The sequence below is a fragment of the Rattus rattus genome, chromosome 2, assembly GCF_011064425.1.
Source record: "Rattus rattus isolate New Zealand chromosome 2, Rrattus_CSIRO_v1, whole genome shotgun sequence".
NCBI classification, from domain to species: Eukaryota; Metazoa; Chordata; class Mammalia; order Rodentia; family Muridae; genus Rattus; species Rattus rattus.
In genome coordinates, this window is record NC_046155.1 from 203,598,637 (window position 1) to 203,616,163 (window position 17,527).

Consider the following 17,527-nt stretch of genomic DNA (forward strand, 5'->3'; position numbering starts at 1 on the left):
ATTGGAAGGACGCCACATCACCTCCCCCTCGTGTGCTAACTCCGCTGCAACCAAGGCCTTACTAAAAGTAGAAGATGCCATAAAACAGGCCCAATTCAAAGCGCATTGATTGGTCTCTACCTTTTCACTCTGTGTACTAGATACCAAGGATTTACCCACTGCAGTTTTATGGCAACAAGGTCCACTGTTATGGATCCATCCACATGCTTCCCCTGTGAAGATTATTGATTGGTATCCAGCTGCAGTAGCACATCTGGCTATTAAGGGCCTAAAAGCTGCCATCTGTCATTTTGGGACTCCACCCCAATCCTTGATTATCCCATATACACCCTACCAGGTCCAAACTCTAGCCGCTACCTCTGATGATTGGGCAGTGCTGCTCACATCCTTTACAGGGAAAATAGATAATCATTATCCTAAACACCCCCCTATTGTGTTTTTGCAAGATCACAACCTATTGTTTTCCTCAGCGTCACATCCCACAGACCATTAAAGAAGGGGATAACGGTGTATACGGATGGGTCAAAAACAGGGGTGGGAGCATATGTGGTAAACTCCCAAGTATTCTCACGACAATATTTTGAAACCTCACCCCAAGTGGTAGAATGCCTAGTGGTCATGGAGGTCATTGAAAAATTCCAGGTTCCTCTAAATATTGTTTCAGATTCCTCCTATGTGGTTAATGCTGTTAGTATTCTTGAAACCGCCGGTATAATTAAAACCACTAGTAAGGTGGCAGATATTTTCCGAAAAATCCAAATTATCCTATTAAATAGAAGATTCCTGTATACATTACTCATACGGGCCCATTCTGGACTCCTGGCCCAATGAGTTCAGAGAATGATTTGGCTGACAAAGCCACAAAAATGATAGTTGTGGCCCTGGCCTCTCCTTTAGAGGCCGCTAAAAAGCCTTTCATGGCAATTTCCATGTCACCTCAGAAACTTTACGCCACGCCTTCTCTATAACTAGAAAAGAGGCACGGATATAGTCACCCAATGCCAACAGTGCTGCTAGTTCCTCCCAGTTCCTCACATCGGGTCAACCGAGAGGAATACAGCCATTGCAAATCTGGCAAATGGATGTGACTCATAATTCTACTTTGAAAATTACAGTATGTGCATGTATCTATAGACACATGTTCTGGCATTCACATGCCACCCCACTTACAGGAGAAAAAACAACACATGTCATTCAGCACTGCCTTGAAGCATGGAGTGCTTGGGGAAAGCCAAAATGTGTAAACTGACAATGGCCCCGCTTACACATCTCAAAAATTCCGTCAGTTTTGTGCTCAGATGCAGGTTACCCACCTGATGGGCCCTACAACCCTCAAGGACAGGGGAATCATAGAGCGTGCTCATGGACGCTCAAATCATATTTAATAAAACAAAGAAGGGGAATTATGATAGAACTCCCCCAAACTTTTTGAAAAGTGGCTACTGCTCTGGCCCTTTTACCTTAAATTTTTTAAATCTTGATGAAGCTGGATAAACAGCGGCTGAGCGACATTGCTCAGAGCCCAAGAGGACAAAAGAATTAGTCAAATGGAAGGATGTATTAACAAATGAATGGAAAGGCCCGGATCCTGTTTTAATAAGATCCAGGGAGCGGTCTGTGTTTTTCCACAGGACAATGAAAATCCCTATGGATCCCAGGACGATTACTCCGGAGCATCACAGCAAGTGATCAAGAAGGGACTGGGACCCCCTGCACCTCCTCACTCTTCTTCCATGGATGCCAGCAACGGTGCAGGGTAGCCTCGATGGGGGAATAATGTCAACCTTTCCACCCGATGCCGGTGATGTACCACTAACAGGGATTTAGGGTTGGCCTATTTACCTAAGGATCCACAGGTTGAACGACTAAAAGAAAATAGGACTATTCCCCTTAAGGGCAGCCTTTGTTTTGGCATATTCAACAAAACATCTTTTGATCTCCCTTGCATCATGTTATATAATCAATCTTCTGCTTGGTTAAGGGAGGCCACATGGGGAACTGGTGAGGAGGACATTGTGGCTAATGACACAGTTCTCTATGGTGGTGGCCTTACATTGCGTTAGTGGTAGCTGCACTTACGCCCATGGTGATGCTACTTGGAGGAAAGGGAGAAAAGGGACGGTTGTCATTTTCCTGGACGGGGAACATCAAACCTGCTGCCTCTGTCTGGACAGCTACTCATATAAAATATCGTAGTAGTTACCCGATGGCTCGCTTTTAGCCGATCCCTGTTGATGCCCCGGGGACCATGACCTTATTTAGAGGAAAAGAGATTTTGATACTTCTGCAATTATTGTTGGCATTATTTTACGACAGCAGTCGCTGCCTTTGGTTACTGCCTCGCATTGGTCTTGTCAAATTCAGTACAGACAACCCAAACTATCAATGATTTATCGCCACCGTCTCTGTGGCTCGGGACAGACAGGCCTCGCCAATACTCAGATATAGGAGGCCTTGCGTTTGTCAACTAACGCATAGATGGCAATTAGACATTCTATGGCAACTGGCCCAGCTTGGCTAATGAGCAAAACTCCCAGGCCTTTGTATCACCTCCATATAATATGACAAATTTACCCGAGCTGCTAATCTGTCTAAGAGTCTTTCACAGCATCTGTTACAGAATTGACCTCGAGTTTGAACAGACACTTCGGAGCTGAGAGCGACCATCATTCAAGTAAATTCTACCCGACTGGACCTGTCTTTTGACGGAGGGATTGTCGCCCTGGATCACCCAGCAGTCTCTTATTTCAAGGAATGGGTGGGAGTGGGACTTTTTTAGAGTGATCCTCTGCTGTGGATTAGTGTTACTCTTCTGGTTGCTTTGCAAATTGAGATCTCAAACAAGAAAGGACAAAGTAGTGATTGCCCAGGCGCTTGTAGCTCTTGAACAAGGAGTGTCAGCTGATATCTGGTTGACCATGCTCAAGCAACAGGTCGCCGGCTGGACAGCTCTTGCACTCCTAGAACCTCGGTTCATTGCACAGGATTAGAGTGTCCGTCTTGAGCAGCCCATGAGGGGTGACGAGCTTAGCATCGCACAGGGAAGTTCTACCAAATACGCTCCCTGGAAGGCATGTCATATTACATGAGGGTTTCTGCCCCAGTTTTCCTCCCTCGAATAATGGCAGTGCGACGGGTCGGGAGTGCCCTGGGTCCCAACAACAGCCTAAGGGTATCTCTCTTGTACAGGTTCGCCAACTTTGTACGAGAATATGACCTCTGTCTTCGCCCTCCTATATCTTGGTGTCCTGTTTGCTTAAAAAAAAAACAGAAAAGGGGGAGATGTGAGGAGCTGTCCGAGGAGCTGTCCTCAAAGATGTGAGGAGCTATCCGAGGAGCTGTCCTCACATATGTGAGAAGCTGTCCTTACATACTCCATTACTAGATGGCACCAGCATCCGCCAGAATGCACCTAGTAAAAAGGGCAATACATGGGCGCCCGGTAACTTCCCTACTCGAAGGGACACGTACGTTATGGTACGTCATCTGGCATAATTGGTAGCGACCAGTCAGAGAGTGACACGCCCTAGGCGAGGATAGTTTCCTATATAAGGGACGGTTATTCCTCACTCGGCGTCTCCGCATTGTAAGCTTATGCTCTCCCTCTCAAGATGCAGTAAAGCTTTTTATGTAGTAAGAACTACTTTGTATTCACAGCAGATAGATGCCTATTTCATACCTCATGTATCAGATGACTATGAAAGATAAGTTTACCTTTTGTCAAGCTTCTCCAGTCCAGATATGAATGAATTATTATAGACTACGAGGAACTAAAAACAGCTCGATGCAGGGCTCCATTTTTTAAAAACAGACAACCTTACTAATGTTAGTATCTATAGTTTCTCAGAAAGCATTTACCAGGGCCCTTTGACAGTGTTTGCATATTTCCTTGTCACTCATAGTATCATTACCAATTCAATCAAGAACAACAAACGATTTCCAGTTTAGTTAGAAACATGCTCTCGTGACCCTTCAGCGGTCACTCACTCTCTGTTTTTAACCTCGTTTCCATTTTCTTCCTCATTAGACTTGGTTTTCTGTTGCTACTCACCCCACTTAGAAGCCAGACCATGAAAATCTAATTTGGAGTTTCATTTTGCTTTACATAAACTTTGCTGATATTATCTAGTGATACTCTGGGTCTACGCAAAACCTATTCCCAGGAAACACAGACCGGGTTTGTGTTGTGAATGGAAGACTGCTTTGAAACTATCTATAACAAAAGTAACTCAGGGGTTAGGAATTGCCTCTGGGACTTCTTAGGAAAACCGGAGACCCTAGAGACATCACGAGGAAACCACAAATTTAACCAAAGACATTGTAAAAGAGGAGTAGATAACTGCAAGATATGTAGAAAAGAGGTTTTACAATATCCCATGCTTTGCCCTAACTGTGTTTAAGCAGTGGCCTTGCTCAGAACTCATGCTCACAAGGATTTATGACAATCATTGTAACAGATTAGTTCAAGGATATTTTTTGTTTGGTTGGTTTATGCTTTTTGCTTTTTTCATTCTTAACTCTTCTTGAACCATGCACACCTCAGAGTTTCAAGTGGTCAAGCCTTCCTATTTTTATCCATAATAAGATCATCCATAAATACCCTAGATCAGTGTTGTCACTAATAACAGGAATATGTCAGCCTAGGGAACAGGCATGAGGGCCTGAATCCTGAGCTAACTATCTGCAGTCAAAGCCATCACTGTGGAAGGCCGATCTACACGGCTTACTCTTTCCAGAGCCAGAGTAAAGTCCAGCTCTTGAATGGTAATGGCTAAGATTGAAAACCAGGCACAGCCATCTCCTACAAGAAGGAAGGCTTTCTGAGAGTTTATTTACAGCCGTTTCTCCGGCAGTGTTTTTGGAAGGGCATCTCCTTAGCTTTCCTAGGATCTCAGCCGTGTCATCAACACACACGTAAATGCCCACAGTAACAAACACAGTTGCACTGCCCTCTATAAACAAAACACGTGGGGAGGGGGCGTAAAACATTCTGAAGAGTAGCACGTGAAAGAATGCATAACAAGAATCTAAACGCTACCGTATCATAAGGATTTTTTTAAGGTTCATTTTATTTATGAGTGTTCTACCTGCATATATGCCTGCATGCCAGAAGAGGGCATTATATGCAAATCACATTAGAGATGGTTGTGAGCCACCATGTGGCTGCTGGGAATTGAACTCAGCAGCCAGTGCTGTTAACCACAGAGCCATCTCTTCAGGACCACAAATTCTTGCTAAGTTCTGATTTCTCCCCCTTGCCATTCATTCTCTGTTTCCCTTCATTCTTTCCTTCTCTCTTCTCTGTGTAAACCACTTTTTTTTCCTAAAGTAAAACTGATTATTTCAAACTTAACCTCACTGAAAGCAAATCTCAATGGGTTAACTATTAAATATTCCCTTTGACTTTGTCTGGCCTTGGTATTTTTCTGTTTTCTTAAAGACATATGCCAAGTTAAGTATAGTGCAAAACAATTTGTCCCTAGTAAAAAGCTGGATAAATATATAAAACTGTTTTTTTGTTATCATTCTAAATTGGGTCTTGAGGATGTCAGGCTAAATGATCAATTTTGTGAGGACAGAATGTTCTGTGATGAGAAATTTTAAGGCCAAGTGGATCAGCCATTCAAAAGCCTGGTTTTAGAGCTCTCCACTGAAGCCAGTATAAAAGCTCTTCTTGTTCTTGGCTGTCAGTCTTTCCCTCCCACAAATTCTGGCATCTCTGTGGGAGAGAAGAAAGGATTTCTACATCATCGTACATCCCCTTCCCCATAGCTCCTTGCTGTTTCATTTCAGCATTCCCAAATTTCATTCAGAAGAGAAGTTTATTGGAGGAAACTTAGAGAAGTAGCCACATTTGTTTGTTACACAAATGCCCCACCCCTAGCAACGCTAAGCTGGCATCCCATAGTTCCCTTTAATTTACTTCTCCCTAAAGCCAAAAAACAGGATGGTAAAGGGTTGAGAGTGGGTTGTGCACATGCTGTAATAGGAAGCCAAGCGGTTTAGCTGATGGGTCAGTTTTGCCAGGGAGCAAAATTTAAGAACAACAAAGGCGGGTCTCGTGAAGTATACATGACAAAATACAAGCTTTGATTTTAAACAACTTTTGGGTTGGGGAAGCAAAGCTATAAATGTAATATTGAGCACAGGATCACTGCTGCAGCTTTAGCCCCTAGACCTACCTCAGTCTGGCCATGGTCACCCAAGGCATGCTCAGTGCTTTCTACCTCATGGTTACGATCATTTCAAACTCCATCTTGCCTGCTGAAACTGGATTTTAGCCACGCCAACTAAGGAATGTCAGGAGGGCTGATCCTACTGCTGTTTCTGTCTTAGGAGAATTCCGCTTGGAGTACTTGTTTTGTGCCCATTGTTTTCTTTTATTACTTTCTGAGCATATCGTGGGTTTTTTTTTTTTTAATATTCCAAGTCCTTTATACACTTGAGGATGCAGACTCCAGAAGGAATATCAGAAACAACAAATACTGCCAACCTCACAATTCCTAGAAGAAATCATTTGGCCTGATGATAAGTTGCTCCCAATGAATTTTGTGGGATTAGGAAGTCCCATGCCTTAAAAAAAAAAAAATACTGTGTCACTTGTCTTTAAAATTCCTTCCCTCACTTTCCAGGTTATTATCCACCACTGGGACCATTTTAGGCAGTTAAGGAATCCTCTGTCTCCCGTGCTGTGCGTCAGCAAATGCATCTATCCAGAGACTCCCCATTTGATTTTATTAGAAGATTAAAGTTAAAAAAGAATCACTTCTCCTTCTGCCTGCTCCTCGTTTTCAGGCAAGGTCAAAGAAATGCAGCACAAAGAACTCCGAAGACGTCAACCTTGTTTTCTCATTGGGTCGCCATCTTTATTTTTGGTTCTCCAACTATTTACTCATGGTCTCAATTTAAGCTGCAGGCACATCAGTTTTAGTTTCCTTAACCGATAAGATACAAGCTTTGATGAAAATCATCTTTTAGCTTGGGGGAAGCAAGGATCTAAAAGTAATAATAACCTTGAGCAAAGGAGCTTCTGCGATTTCTTGAAGACACCAATGTTTCTGAGCTCACATTATAGAAAAAAAAATACGTCTCCTGGAGTGGAATAGCAGTCTGGAATAAAACTACATTTTTTTTAAAAAATTATGAATTTGAAATAACAGTGAACTCAGGGGTTGTAAATTTTACATGGCAGATATTAAAAATAAATTCACCACAGATTGCATTCTAATGGAAACACACTGAGCAAAGTTTTTCTGAACTACTGAGAATGAGCAAGAGCAGTCTCAGAGAGAGGATGCTGCTGCTGTCCAGGCTTTAGAGATCCACCCTTAGCAGCTGAACAGCCTCTTCTCCAGTCAGGAACCGTTACACACCTTGCCCACTGTTCTGAGACCCAGACACAAGCATAGCCAGCACAGGAGATGCCGGAACCACACTTACTTCTGCATCCTTAATCTAAGGCGCAAGTTTACCAGGAAGAAACATACCTCCTCGCACTTGGGGGTCGTCCTGCAGCAGGTCAGGCTCTGCGTGACCAGTCTAGCAATGGAAGAGGCGGGGCAGAGAGCTAGTGGTCTTAAAGAGCAGTGATTCTTTTACAAAACAAAGTCCATCCATTTCCCACAGCAGCACTGACAAACCCCTTTGCAAACTGCACCCTCAGAGGACTTCTGAGCTCAGTGTCACAACAGCAGCTGGGCTACTGTGACGTCAGGGACTTGGAGGCGGCCGCAAAGCCGCTGCTTCCAACCAGAGCTCTGTAACTTTAGAGCAGTTCTCCCTCTGGGTAAACAACTCCAGGTCCAGGACATTTTTAACTTTTATAATGGAGCCCAGCATTTTCAAACTTGCCAAGAGAGAGAGCTGCTTATTAGCTACACATGATGATAATGGCCATATTTAGGTTTCTCTTATTTGGAAAGTAGACTCACTTTTAGGAGCAAGAACTATCCTCCTCCCCCATCCCCTCTCCTTCCCTCTTTCCCTTCAGTGAGATGCAGTTTCAGTGCCTTTTTAAGTCTTGCCAGGGATGAAGTAGAAATGTCTATCTATCACGTAGAATGAGAAAAAATATGAAATACACACACACACACACACACACACACACACACACACACACATACAAACACACACCAGCAAGCATGAGTCCAAAAGTATATTGGAACATATTCAATGTCTGCCTTTATATAAACTAGAAATGGGACATATATAAAGAGCACGTGCTTGTGAGTGCGTGTGTATGAGTGTGCGTGTGAGAGTGTGTGTGTATGACTGTGTCTGTGTGTGTTGAATGTGTGTGTTGGGGGGGAAGTGCATATCAGGCATCTGATAGTTTACTTTAGTCAATAAAGTCTCTGGGGCTAATATAGCAAATAAGCTACACTGGGTTTTAAGTAATAAGCTCTTATCTTCAAGTTGAGTTTTTCCACCTGTACAGTATTATATATAATATGTTATTTGATGCATGCCATAATTTGGTGTTATTTTTTTTTTTTGCCTAGCTCCAGGCACCATCTCATAAGTGGCTAAATTGCTTAATAATGGTAAACTGGTCATGGTAGAAATATATTTATTTATTTAAGAACTGATTAATTAATTAACATATAAAGTTTTACTTTGCAGAACAGGCTTGCCTGAAGCTCACTACTGCATCCCAGACTGGTCTCGACTTAGTACAATCCTGCCTCAGCCTTCCTAGCCCTGGAATTGTGATTGTGAGCCACCGAGTTCAGCCTCTTTACTTCCACAGAAGGACGTTACACATGCAGAGTAACTGAAGGAAATGCTTCCCTGTGTTTAGAGAGCCAGGCTTCAAAATTCCAACGGCAGCAGCAACAACCATCACAGTGACAGCAGCAACACTAGTTGTTCACTGCAAGCGGCTTGAAGCAAAGCTCGGTGCTGAGGACGGACGTCAAGTGGAGCTTTCTGTAGTTCACTCCCTTAGCAACTGTCGCTGCAGTGTCTATTACCCTGATCTTACTTATGTCCATGGCTCAGACGCTAAAGCACCCTGGGCAACGCCCACAGGAAGGTCTCTGACAGGGGGAGTGAAAATCAGCTTGGGGATCCTGGAATTTTGTCACAGGGACCTAGGGTTCCACTCTTCTGCCCTTGTTTAACTGTGTGAGCCTGTGCCTCTGTTTCTTCCTTAAACAATTAGACATATTTACTTCATAAGGCTGTAAGGCAGACAAACACATGGGGTGACAGACAGCCACAGTTGGTTCCTCCTGCTTGCCTTGGTAATGCACACAGGAGAGTGAAGGAGACACTCTGCTGAGAACCATCAGCTGGGGCTATTACGTCCTGCTCCTGTGGCCTCGTCATCCCACATTGCCGAGTTCCTACGTGTTCCCTGTACGTCAGGCTAGGCTTTGCATCTGGGGATGTTGGCACAGGCCTCGAGGCCCAGAACCCGAGAGATAAAGGCAGGAGGATCAGCAAGTTAAGTCTAATCTCAGACACTGTGGAAATGCAAGGCCAGCCTGGGCTCCATGAGATTCTGTTCTCCAGACCAACGGGCATAAACCCACAAACAAGAACCAAAAGAGAAGAAAGAAAAAAGGTCCTTTGTGAAATTCTATTAGAAAGTCAAATAGCATTTGACTGACTTTCAGAAGTTATGTTGTGCTTTGGACTCTGGTCTTCCCCAGGGCTATTCCAATGTCCTTTTTCCTGTGCTAATCAAAAAAGAGCTACAGTTCCTTTTATTAGATTCTTATATTGTATTTAGGTTTTTACTAATGAGTCACCTCAAATTTAAAACTAATGTGAATATATTCAAGCCCTTTCTGCTGAATAATTTTGTAAATATACATACATACATACATACATACATACATACATACATACATACATACTCTCTTGGTATGTCTGTCTGTCTCTATCTCTCTATCTGTCTGTTTCTCTCTGTCTCTGTCTCTGGCATAGGTGCATCAACAAACTGATAGGATACAAAGACAACAACTGTTCAAAGCTGCTTTGGAGAGCTTCCAAACAATTCATTGTAACAAGAGTGCCCATTGCTATGTGCACAAGACAAATGAACTGAAAGAGCCCTAATGATGGGGTATGTAGTCACACAGTAACAGTGATATTTTTACTTATTAAACAATTTGACATTTTAAAGTAGGTGTTAGAATAACAACGGTTTTATAGGAAAATGCCATTTATTGTGTAATACAGATGATTTGTAAGCCATTTGAACATTTGACTTCATCTCAAAATAAGACACACCCAAATTATTTCTCTCCATCTTGGATTTACACACGCACAGTCGCATGCCTGCCAATCCAATTTCAATGTGGAACTGAATATACACCATACTTAATAAGACCTAATAGAGAAAGACCAACTGCTATTAAGAAATAATACAGCAAATTATAAGCATGAAAGGGTTTAAAAACATTTGTGCTAATGATAACGCTAGCCACGAGCTAGAACATTTTGGAAAAGTTGAAGAAAGATGCAGAACATATAAATGGCACCAGCAGGTGTTGCCAGAGTCACCAAATCTAGAGCCAAAAAGAGCCTGTGAGGTCATCTACATAACCTTCTCAGTTTACAGTGAAGGCGGAGAGACCCTGTCGTGAAATCATCTGCTCAAGGTCACTAATGGTGCCAAGAATAGAATCCCGGTTCTCTCGTTCCCAGTGTAGCCCTGTGAAACTTAGAGCTCCAACCACATCAAGAGACGAGAATCAAGATGGGGGATGAGGATGTCAGCGGTAACCAGAGAGTAACATGCTGGCTTCTGGCTTTGTCAAATTCTGTTTGTGTTGCATCAAAGGAGGTCAGATAGTCTGTCTGTCAAGTATGCCATAAATGTCATGTAACCAAGACTTCATTTGCTAATAACTAAAGAGATTTGGAGCCCAGGAGATGGCTCAGCAGGTAAAAGTGTTAGTCACTTCAGCTTAACAGACCTGCTTCAATCCCTGAAAGCAGTGTAGGAAGCTGAATGAGCGGTGTGTATCTGTGAGCCTAGCACTGCCATGGAAGGAGGGGAGGCAGTCGGAACTGTCCTGAACTGGGAGTGCACAGCACAGCAGAGACTAATTGCCCTGTCCAGCACATGTGGCTAATGCCTCAAGGTTGCTCTCTGCCCTCTACTCTTCAAGCAACGACAACCCTGGCTGTTATAAAAGACCGGGGAATATCTGAGTTCATGCTTGTACAGTTTGTTTTCTTCCTTCTTTACCATTTAATAATATTTACGGTGCGTTTCTGTTTTCCATAAAAATGACATGAAAATGATCGAGAGCACAGAATAACATTGGAGAAAAAAGGTGCACATCCTTTTCATGCTAACGCTGGGGAGCCATACTATAAGCAATGTGTTTCAATGCCTTCCACTGATAACTATTTGATGTGGCTGTTTGTTTTGTTTTGTTTGTTTGTTTTCTTCAGATAGAGTTTCTCTGTGTAGCCCTGGCCCTGCGGGAACTTACCCTGTAGACCAGGATGGCCCTGAACCTACCTGCCTTTGCCTGCCTCTGCCTGCCAAGTGCTGGGATTAAAGGTGGGTGCCAGCACCGCCGCTGTCCCTTCCAGAACAGTGTCTGCCTTGTACAGTTTCTTTAAAGTGTGTGACCTCACTAGTTCAGCTGAGCTCTTCAATCTTAAAGTATCTCCATCTTGTTAAAGGAAGGAAGATCTTAGGTATTTCAGTTAATATTTCACTTATAAAGCATAGATGAACAGCAACAACATCCCAGGTCAGACTTGGGGGATTTGAAGAATAAGACAAATTCATGTATCCCGGAAGCCAATGTGAAGGGTTGACATGGGGTCTGCAGCATAACTCTTCAAGTCCCTTTCTTGTGATTCAGAATAGCATTCCACCCCGGGGTTCCGCTCAGTGTTACAGCCAGCCAAGGCTCATACTGCTCAGAGGTTTATACTGAACTACACGTGAAAACTAGGATGCTCCCGTCATTGGAATTTTTTCAATCCGTTCATCCAGCGTGGAGGCGCCCCCACCCCAAGATGCGGTCTTATGTTCTCTGCACCCTAGAAGAGCAGAGCTTTAAGTGTGTGTTCAGAGAGTAAGAATGACTTCGATGCATATGAGGCTGATTCTGGGTAAAAGTTGGGATGGTTACATCAAGAACGTTTTTCCTTGAATGTTACATGTCAGCGAATGCACTGTGTTCCCAGTGCTGGCAGTTTTGCCTGAGCACCATGGGATGCTGGCTTCTTCTATTCTGAGGTCTGGTGACATGTCATTAAATATTTAAGTCAACAGATCCTCCATGGGGCTTATATATATATAGGCACTTCCAGATGTAAGAAGTAGTCCAACAAAACACTTTCGAACTATCAAATTTTATTTTAAATGCTAGTCCAAATTCTGAGTAAAATAACGTATTTGAGAAATGCATGTTATTTAAAATTAGAAAGACATCGCTTTAAGCTTTCAAATTGGTGTTTAGCATCTAATTCTATAATTATAACAGAATTATAATTCTATAACAGATTCATGACTTGTTGATAACGACAAAAAGAAATCAGAATAACGGGAGGTGAGGCATTCTGCTAAGGGTGTATATTTAATATTTGCCACTAGAGGGCAAACCTGAGTCACTTCTCTTTGCTAGTAAGTTCAGAGGCCCAGACCTGCTATTTATTTAGGAAGGGATTTGGCAGAGCAGGAAATAATCCAGTGTTCTAAAAGAAAAGTGGCTATCGCACAGGCAATAGCATTGTGTTTCCAAAAGTTGTCTACTACAATGGCAGTGATATAAGAAGCCAGTTGCTGGTTCTTCACAGAAAAGGAGAATGGCCACCATATAGAAAAGACTGGAAGGAACAGGCTGCAAGCACAGGGCAGTTACCTGTTTCATTTCTATGACCTGGGTGAGAAAGAGGAACAAGGACTGGAAAGGAAGCAGGGCTGGGGACTAGATTGTGAGGCCATCATGGAGAGTGGGAAGAATTGTGGCATTGTTGGTGAGAAAGTTCTAATAATGAAAGAGAGGCCTGAGGTCACACTTCAGTGTGATTAGAAAGCTTCTGCAGCTGCCAGACTCCTTCCCCAAGGTCCAGGCATCCAGCTCAGTGAGCTGCCTGAGCTTGGAAACATGATACCCTCAACGCTTGTCTGCAAACAGCTCAGAAGTCCCTAAAAGGAGAGATTAAAATGTTGTGGCATTTAACAAAGAGAGAGTTTGTGTCTGATGAAGTGAGCCTACCGACTTGTCTGTGTCTGAACCTTACGGTATAGCATGGTTCTTGATGCTTTTGGAACAGTTTGCACAATCGTATCCCTAAAGCTTTGCTTTTCCTACTGCAGTTGTCTGGAACTCACTGTGATACTTTGAAATCCACCTACCTTCCAAAACTTCAGCGATTTCAAACACCGACCTATTTTGGGACCAGTTTCATTCCTTCTAAAGTCAGGGGACGATCAGAAATATAAGTTTATCCCTGGTAGTTGTTCTCACAGCAGCACTGTGAGGCGAGAATAGGGAGGTGTTCACTACCCTCTAACTCTACCCTTTGCCTGCTTCACTGAGGCTTCTTCCCCCAGATAGAGCCCAAGCCCGTGAGAAAAATGGGGCGGTCCTCCCGGTGGTAGCCCTAACCCCAGTGGGTGACACACCTCCAAAAGACGGTGCTGGGGTTCCCAGGGCTCATCCAAACTCCAGAACAAATTAGTTTCTGTACTATGTCATGAAAAAAAAAATCTACCTTGAAATTCTATATAACTGATCTATTTTAAAGGTGTTTGTTTTCTGTTCAGGAGTTAAAACTATAAATAAAATGTCAGAAATGTTTTTTTTAAAAACAAAACAACAAATAGTCATGAAAAAGAAGGATAAACTATACAGAGAATTGAGTTTGGGGGTTAATATACAAAAAACATGTGTGTGTAACCCCCCTCGTACCTATCATCTATCTATCTGTATACATACAAACAGAGAAGATATTGATGGAAATGTATCAGGTTACATAGCAGGAACCATTTGAGTCTAAGGCTCCACACTCAGAATGGCCGTCATAAAGAGTGACCCGTACCTCCTCACGCCGCTGTTTACACAAAAGCACTATATAGAAGCTTCTGGATGCTACTGCATTCATAGAGGTGTGCTTGGAGCATGAAGTATCCTTCCTTTGCTTCTATCTGAAATCTTTCAAGTGCCATGAGAACACTGGGCACCTTGCCATCAACTATATACAAAACCATCTCACTTACTCCAAACCCGATTACAGATTCCAAACTGCTGATCTCACTACACCTTACCCGCTTGTAAAGAGGGCTCGGACAGATGCGGCTTTATGCATAGTGTTCTTGAATTGTACCACATTCCGTTGTTTTAATAGTTAACTTCCCTCACATCCTAATACTACCCTCTACCACTTCCTGTTTATTCACTACAATCACTGAGAGCACGGAATTCTACCAGGGGAGACTGAGTCTAGGAATAAGACACTGCATACAGTATTGGAATTGAGGCTAGGCTGCTAGGCTTACAATCCAAACGTCAGAGGTACACCATAAATAACCACATCCCAGTCTACCACATAAACGGCACATTCCTGGCTAGGGCCAAACTTCTCTTTGCTTAATGAGTTTCAGTCATTTTTATTTAAAAATAACCAAGCAGATTCCTGTTTTTCTTAAACCTAGGTTAAATTAACCAAGACCCTTGTTTCTGTGCCCAAGAAAACACCATAGAAGGGAATCGTCTATAATAATTTTTGCTTTAAAAAGTTATTTCCAGCACGCCATTTAAGTGACACGGCTTTGAAAGTGAGAATGGAAAGTTCGTTGTCTCCATAGCTGGGAGATGTTGTGAGGCTGATCATTTAAAATCAGCAAAAGAGAAATAACTGCACACTGAACAAAGTAACAAAATGTGCTCAGGTGAGGGCACAGACCCAGGTAGGGAAGTGTGCGGGCTGGGGGAGCAGAGTGAGGTTCAGGGAGAGGGCAGGCTGGGGACGCACACAGGTCTGGGGCATTATCTTCCTTTCCTTCCCAGCCCTAAGTACCAGGTTCCTACAGGAAAACCTAACATTAAAAGGAGATCAGAGAAGGTCACTTCACTGGCAGTTTGCTGAGACCGCCTTCCTTTCACTAGCCCAACAGCCATGTTCTCTGTGACACAGGGGCCTGTGACCTGACTCTGATCTGACTCACATCCCAGCAGGTTGGCTGTGTGTGCATGCGTGCGTGTTCCAGTGTGCATGTGTGTGCCTGTGTACATGCTGAAGCACATGTAGAAACCTGGCTGGACAGTCGAAAGACAAGAGTTAGAAATGCCTTTCTCAGGATTCTCTTGGACAGTAAATTTGCATCCTTAAGTTCAGAGATGCATTCAGAGGGAATCCAAACTGCCCAGAGTTTGGTAGCCAGGCCAGTCCATTCAACCTGATGTCCCTTTCCCTGTATCTTAAGACAGTTCTACCTATGGAAGCTGTGGCTCGGATGTAAGAGTCACGTAAAATTCTTGTAGGAAAACTCGGCCACGTGAGTTCATATCAGTGCTGCTATGGCTGGTGTAAGCATGACTCTCAAGTGAGATCTCAAGACAGTGGCTAGCCCAGAGAGCAAAAACCACTGCTATGGCCCGTTCATTACCACTACAGACATTTCCAGTACCTTTAAGAAAGCCTACAGACCTTTAGTTCACATACAGGATCATCATGAGGGTTTGATTGATTGTACACATCTTTAATGTGCCTGCCTCACAATTTTCCACCCTGGTTCTTCTTCCCATTGCACAAGTGTTCCTTTTGTCTTCTTTGATTTTGTTAGTTTTGAGAAACTAAATTAGTGGAGAGAGTTTTTCTTCTTGAAATTTTAATTTTATTTGTATGTGTATTTAAGTGTATGAGTGTTTGCCTACATGTATATATGCATCACATGACTATACTGTTCGAAGACTCCAGAATCGGGCACTGGGTCCCCAAGAGCTGAAATTACAGATAGACAGTTGTGAGAAGCCATTGGGCCATGAGAACGGAGCCCAGATTCTCTGCAAGAGCATTGAATCCTTAAAGCCTTCTCTTCAGTCCCATCTTTTTAAAGTGGCAACAGCACAGTAGAGAGCTTCCCAGTCATTGTTCATCATAAAACACTCCCATATTATTCCCATAGCTCCACAGATAGCTTAGAACACCTGGTTGGCTGGGGAGTCTCTAGCTCTAAGTGCTATAGATTTCAGGCAATTTTCAGTTTCAACCCTTAAACATTTAAGTTCAGTTCCATTGAGTTTGTAATTTGGGAAAGTATCATAAATCTAGCAGACAAGTTTGGGTTTTTAAGGTGTGTGTGTGTGTGTGTGTGTGTGTGTGTGTGTGTGTGTGTGTGTGTGTGTGTATTTGTTGTTGTTGTTGTTATTACATGACTGGATGGTTTTGAGCCAGTCCAAAACTGTTAGCCAAGCCAGCTTCAAACTTGCTATGGTTTTCTGCTTCAGGCTCCAACTCTTTTGACTATAGCCTTGTGCCACCACATTAATCAAGTACAGAATTTTTCTCCCTTCTTTCTTCTTTTCTTCTGAAAGCCTACCTAATCCTTAGCCTTTTACATTTCAAGATCAAAAGTAAATGTGTTTGGACATATAGTTCTAAGGTAGAGCATTTGCCTGGCGTTTACAAGATCCTGGGTCCCATAACTAACACTGGAAAACATCCAATCAAACAAAATAATGATTCATTACACAATACTTTCCTCCCCACACAGAAACAATTACAATTAAATAAACCAAGTTAAAAAACCCCAAGCATATAAAAGATAATAGACATTAAGAGTAGTTAAATTGAACTTTTCAACTACTGTGAAACTTTCTAAATTTAAATGTGTGTGTGCGGGGTACATGCACTTAGGAAGGCCAGGAGGAGTTATTGTGTGTATGGATATGTAGTGTGTGTGCTGTGTATACTATGTGTTATAAGTTGTATGTGTAGTGTGTTGTGCTGTTATGTAGAGTGTGTGCATGTACAAGTATTATATTTATGTGAGCCTGTTGGTACATACACTAGTGAAAGAGAGAAGGATGATGTATGTGGTCTATATGTTCACATATGAAGGTACTGTGTGTGAATATGTAAGTACATGCATTTATAGAGGTCAGAAGGGAGTGATGTATATATTATGTATAGTGTACATGTATGATGTGTATGTTACTTGATATGTGTGTTATGTGGTGTGTGTGTGCATGTAGTATGTGATGTTTATGGATGTGTGTGCCTAGAATGTGGTATGTTTGTATATATGTGTGTGTAATATGTGGCATATATATGCAATGTATGTGTGTGTGTTGTAGGTAGTGTATATGAATGTAGGATGTTTGTGTGTGTGTGCTGCATGCATATGTGTACACAAGTACAAGCACTTGGATACGTGTAGGCCAGAGGAAGATGTTGAATGTCCTTCTCTATTACGTTCCTCCTTCTTACCTTGTTGCAGCATATCTACCCCCAATGCACAGCTCTTTGCATGGATTCTGGGGATTTGAACTCCAGCCCTCATGCTTGCATAACAAGTTCTCTTACCTACTGAGCCATTTCACTG

General features: G+C 42.7%; 1 protein-coding gene across 1 annotated transcript in view; it reads right to left on the bottom strand.

The window, feature by feature from the left end:
- Positions 1–17,527, bottom strand: part of Kiaa0408 (KIAA0408 ortholog) — a 34,165-nt gene that overhangs the window by 15,220 nt on the left and 1,418 nt on the right. The gene's annotated exons all lie outside the window — the stretch shown is intronic.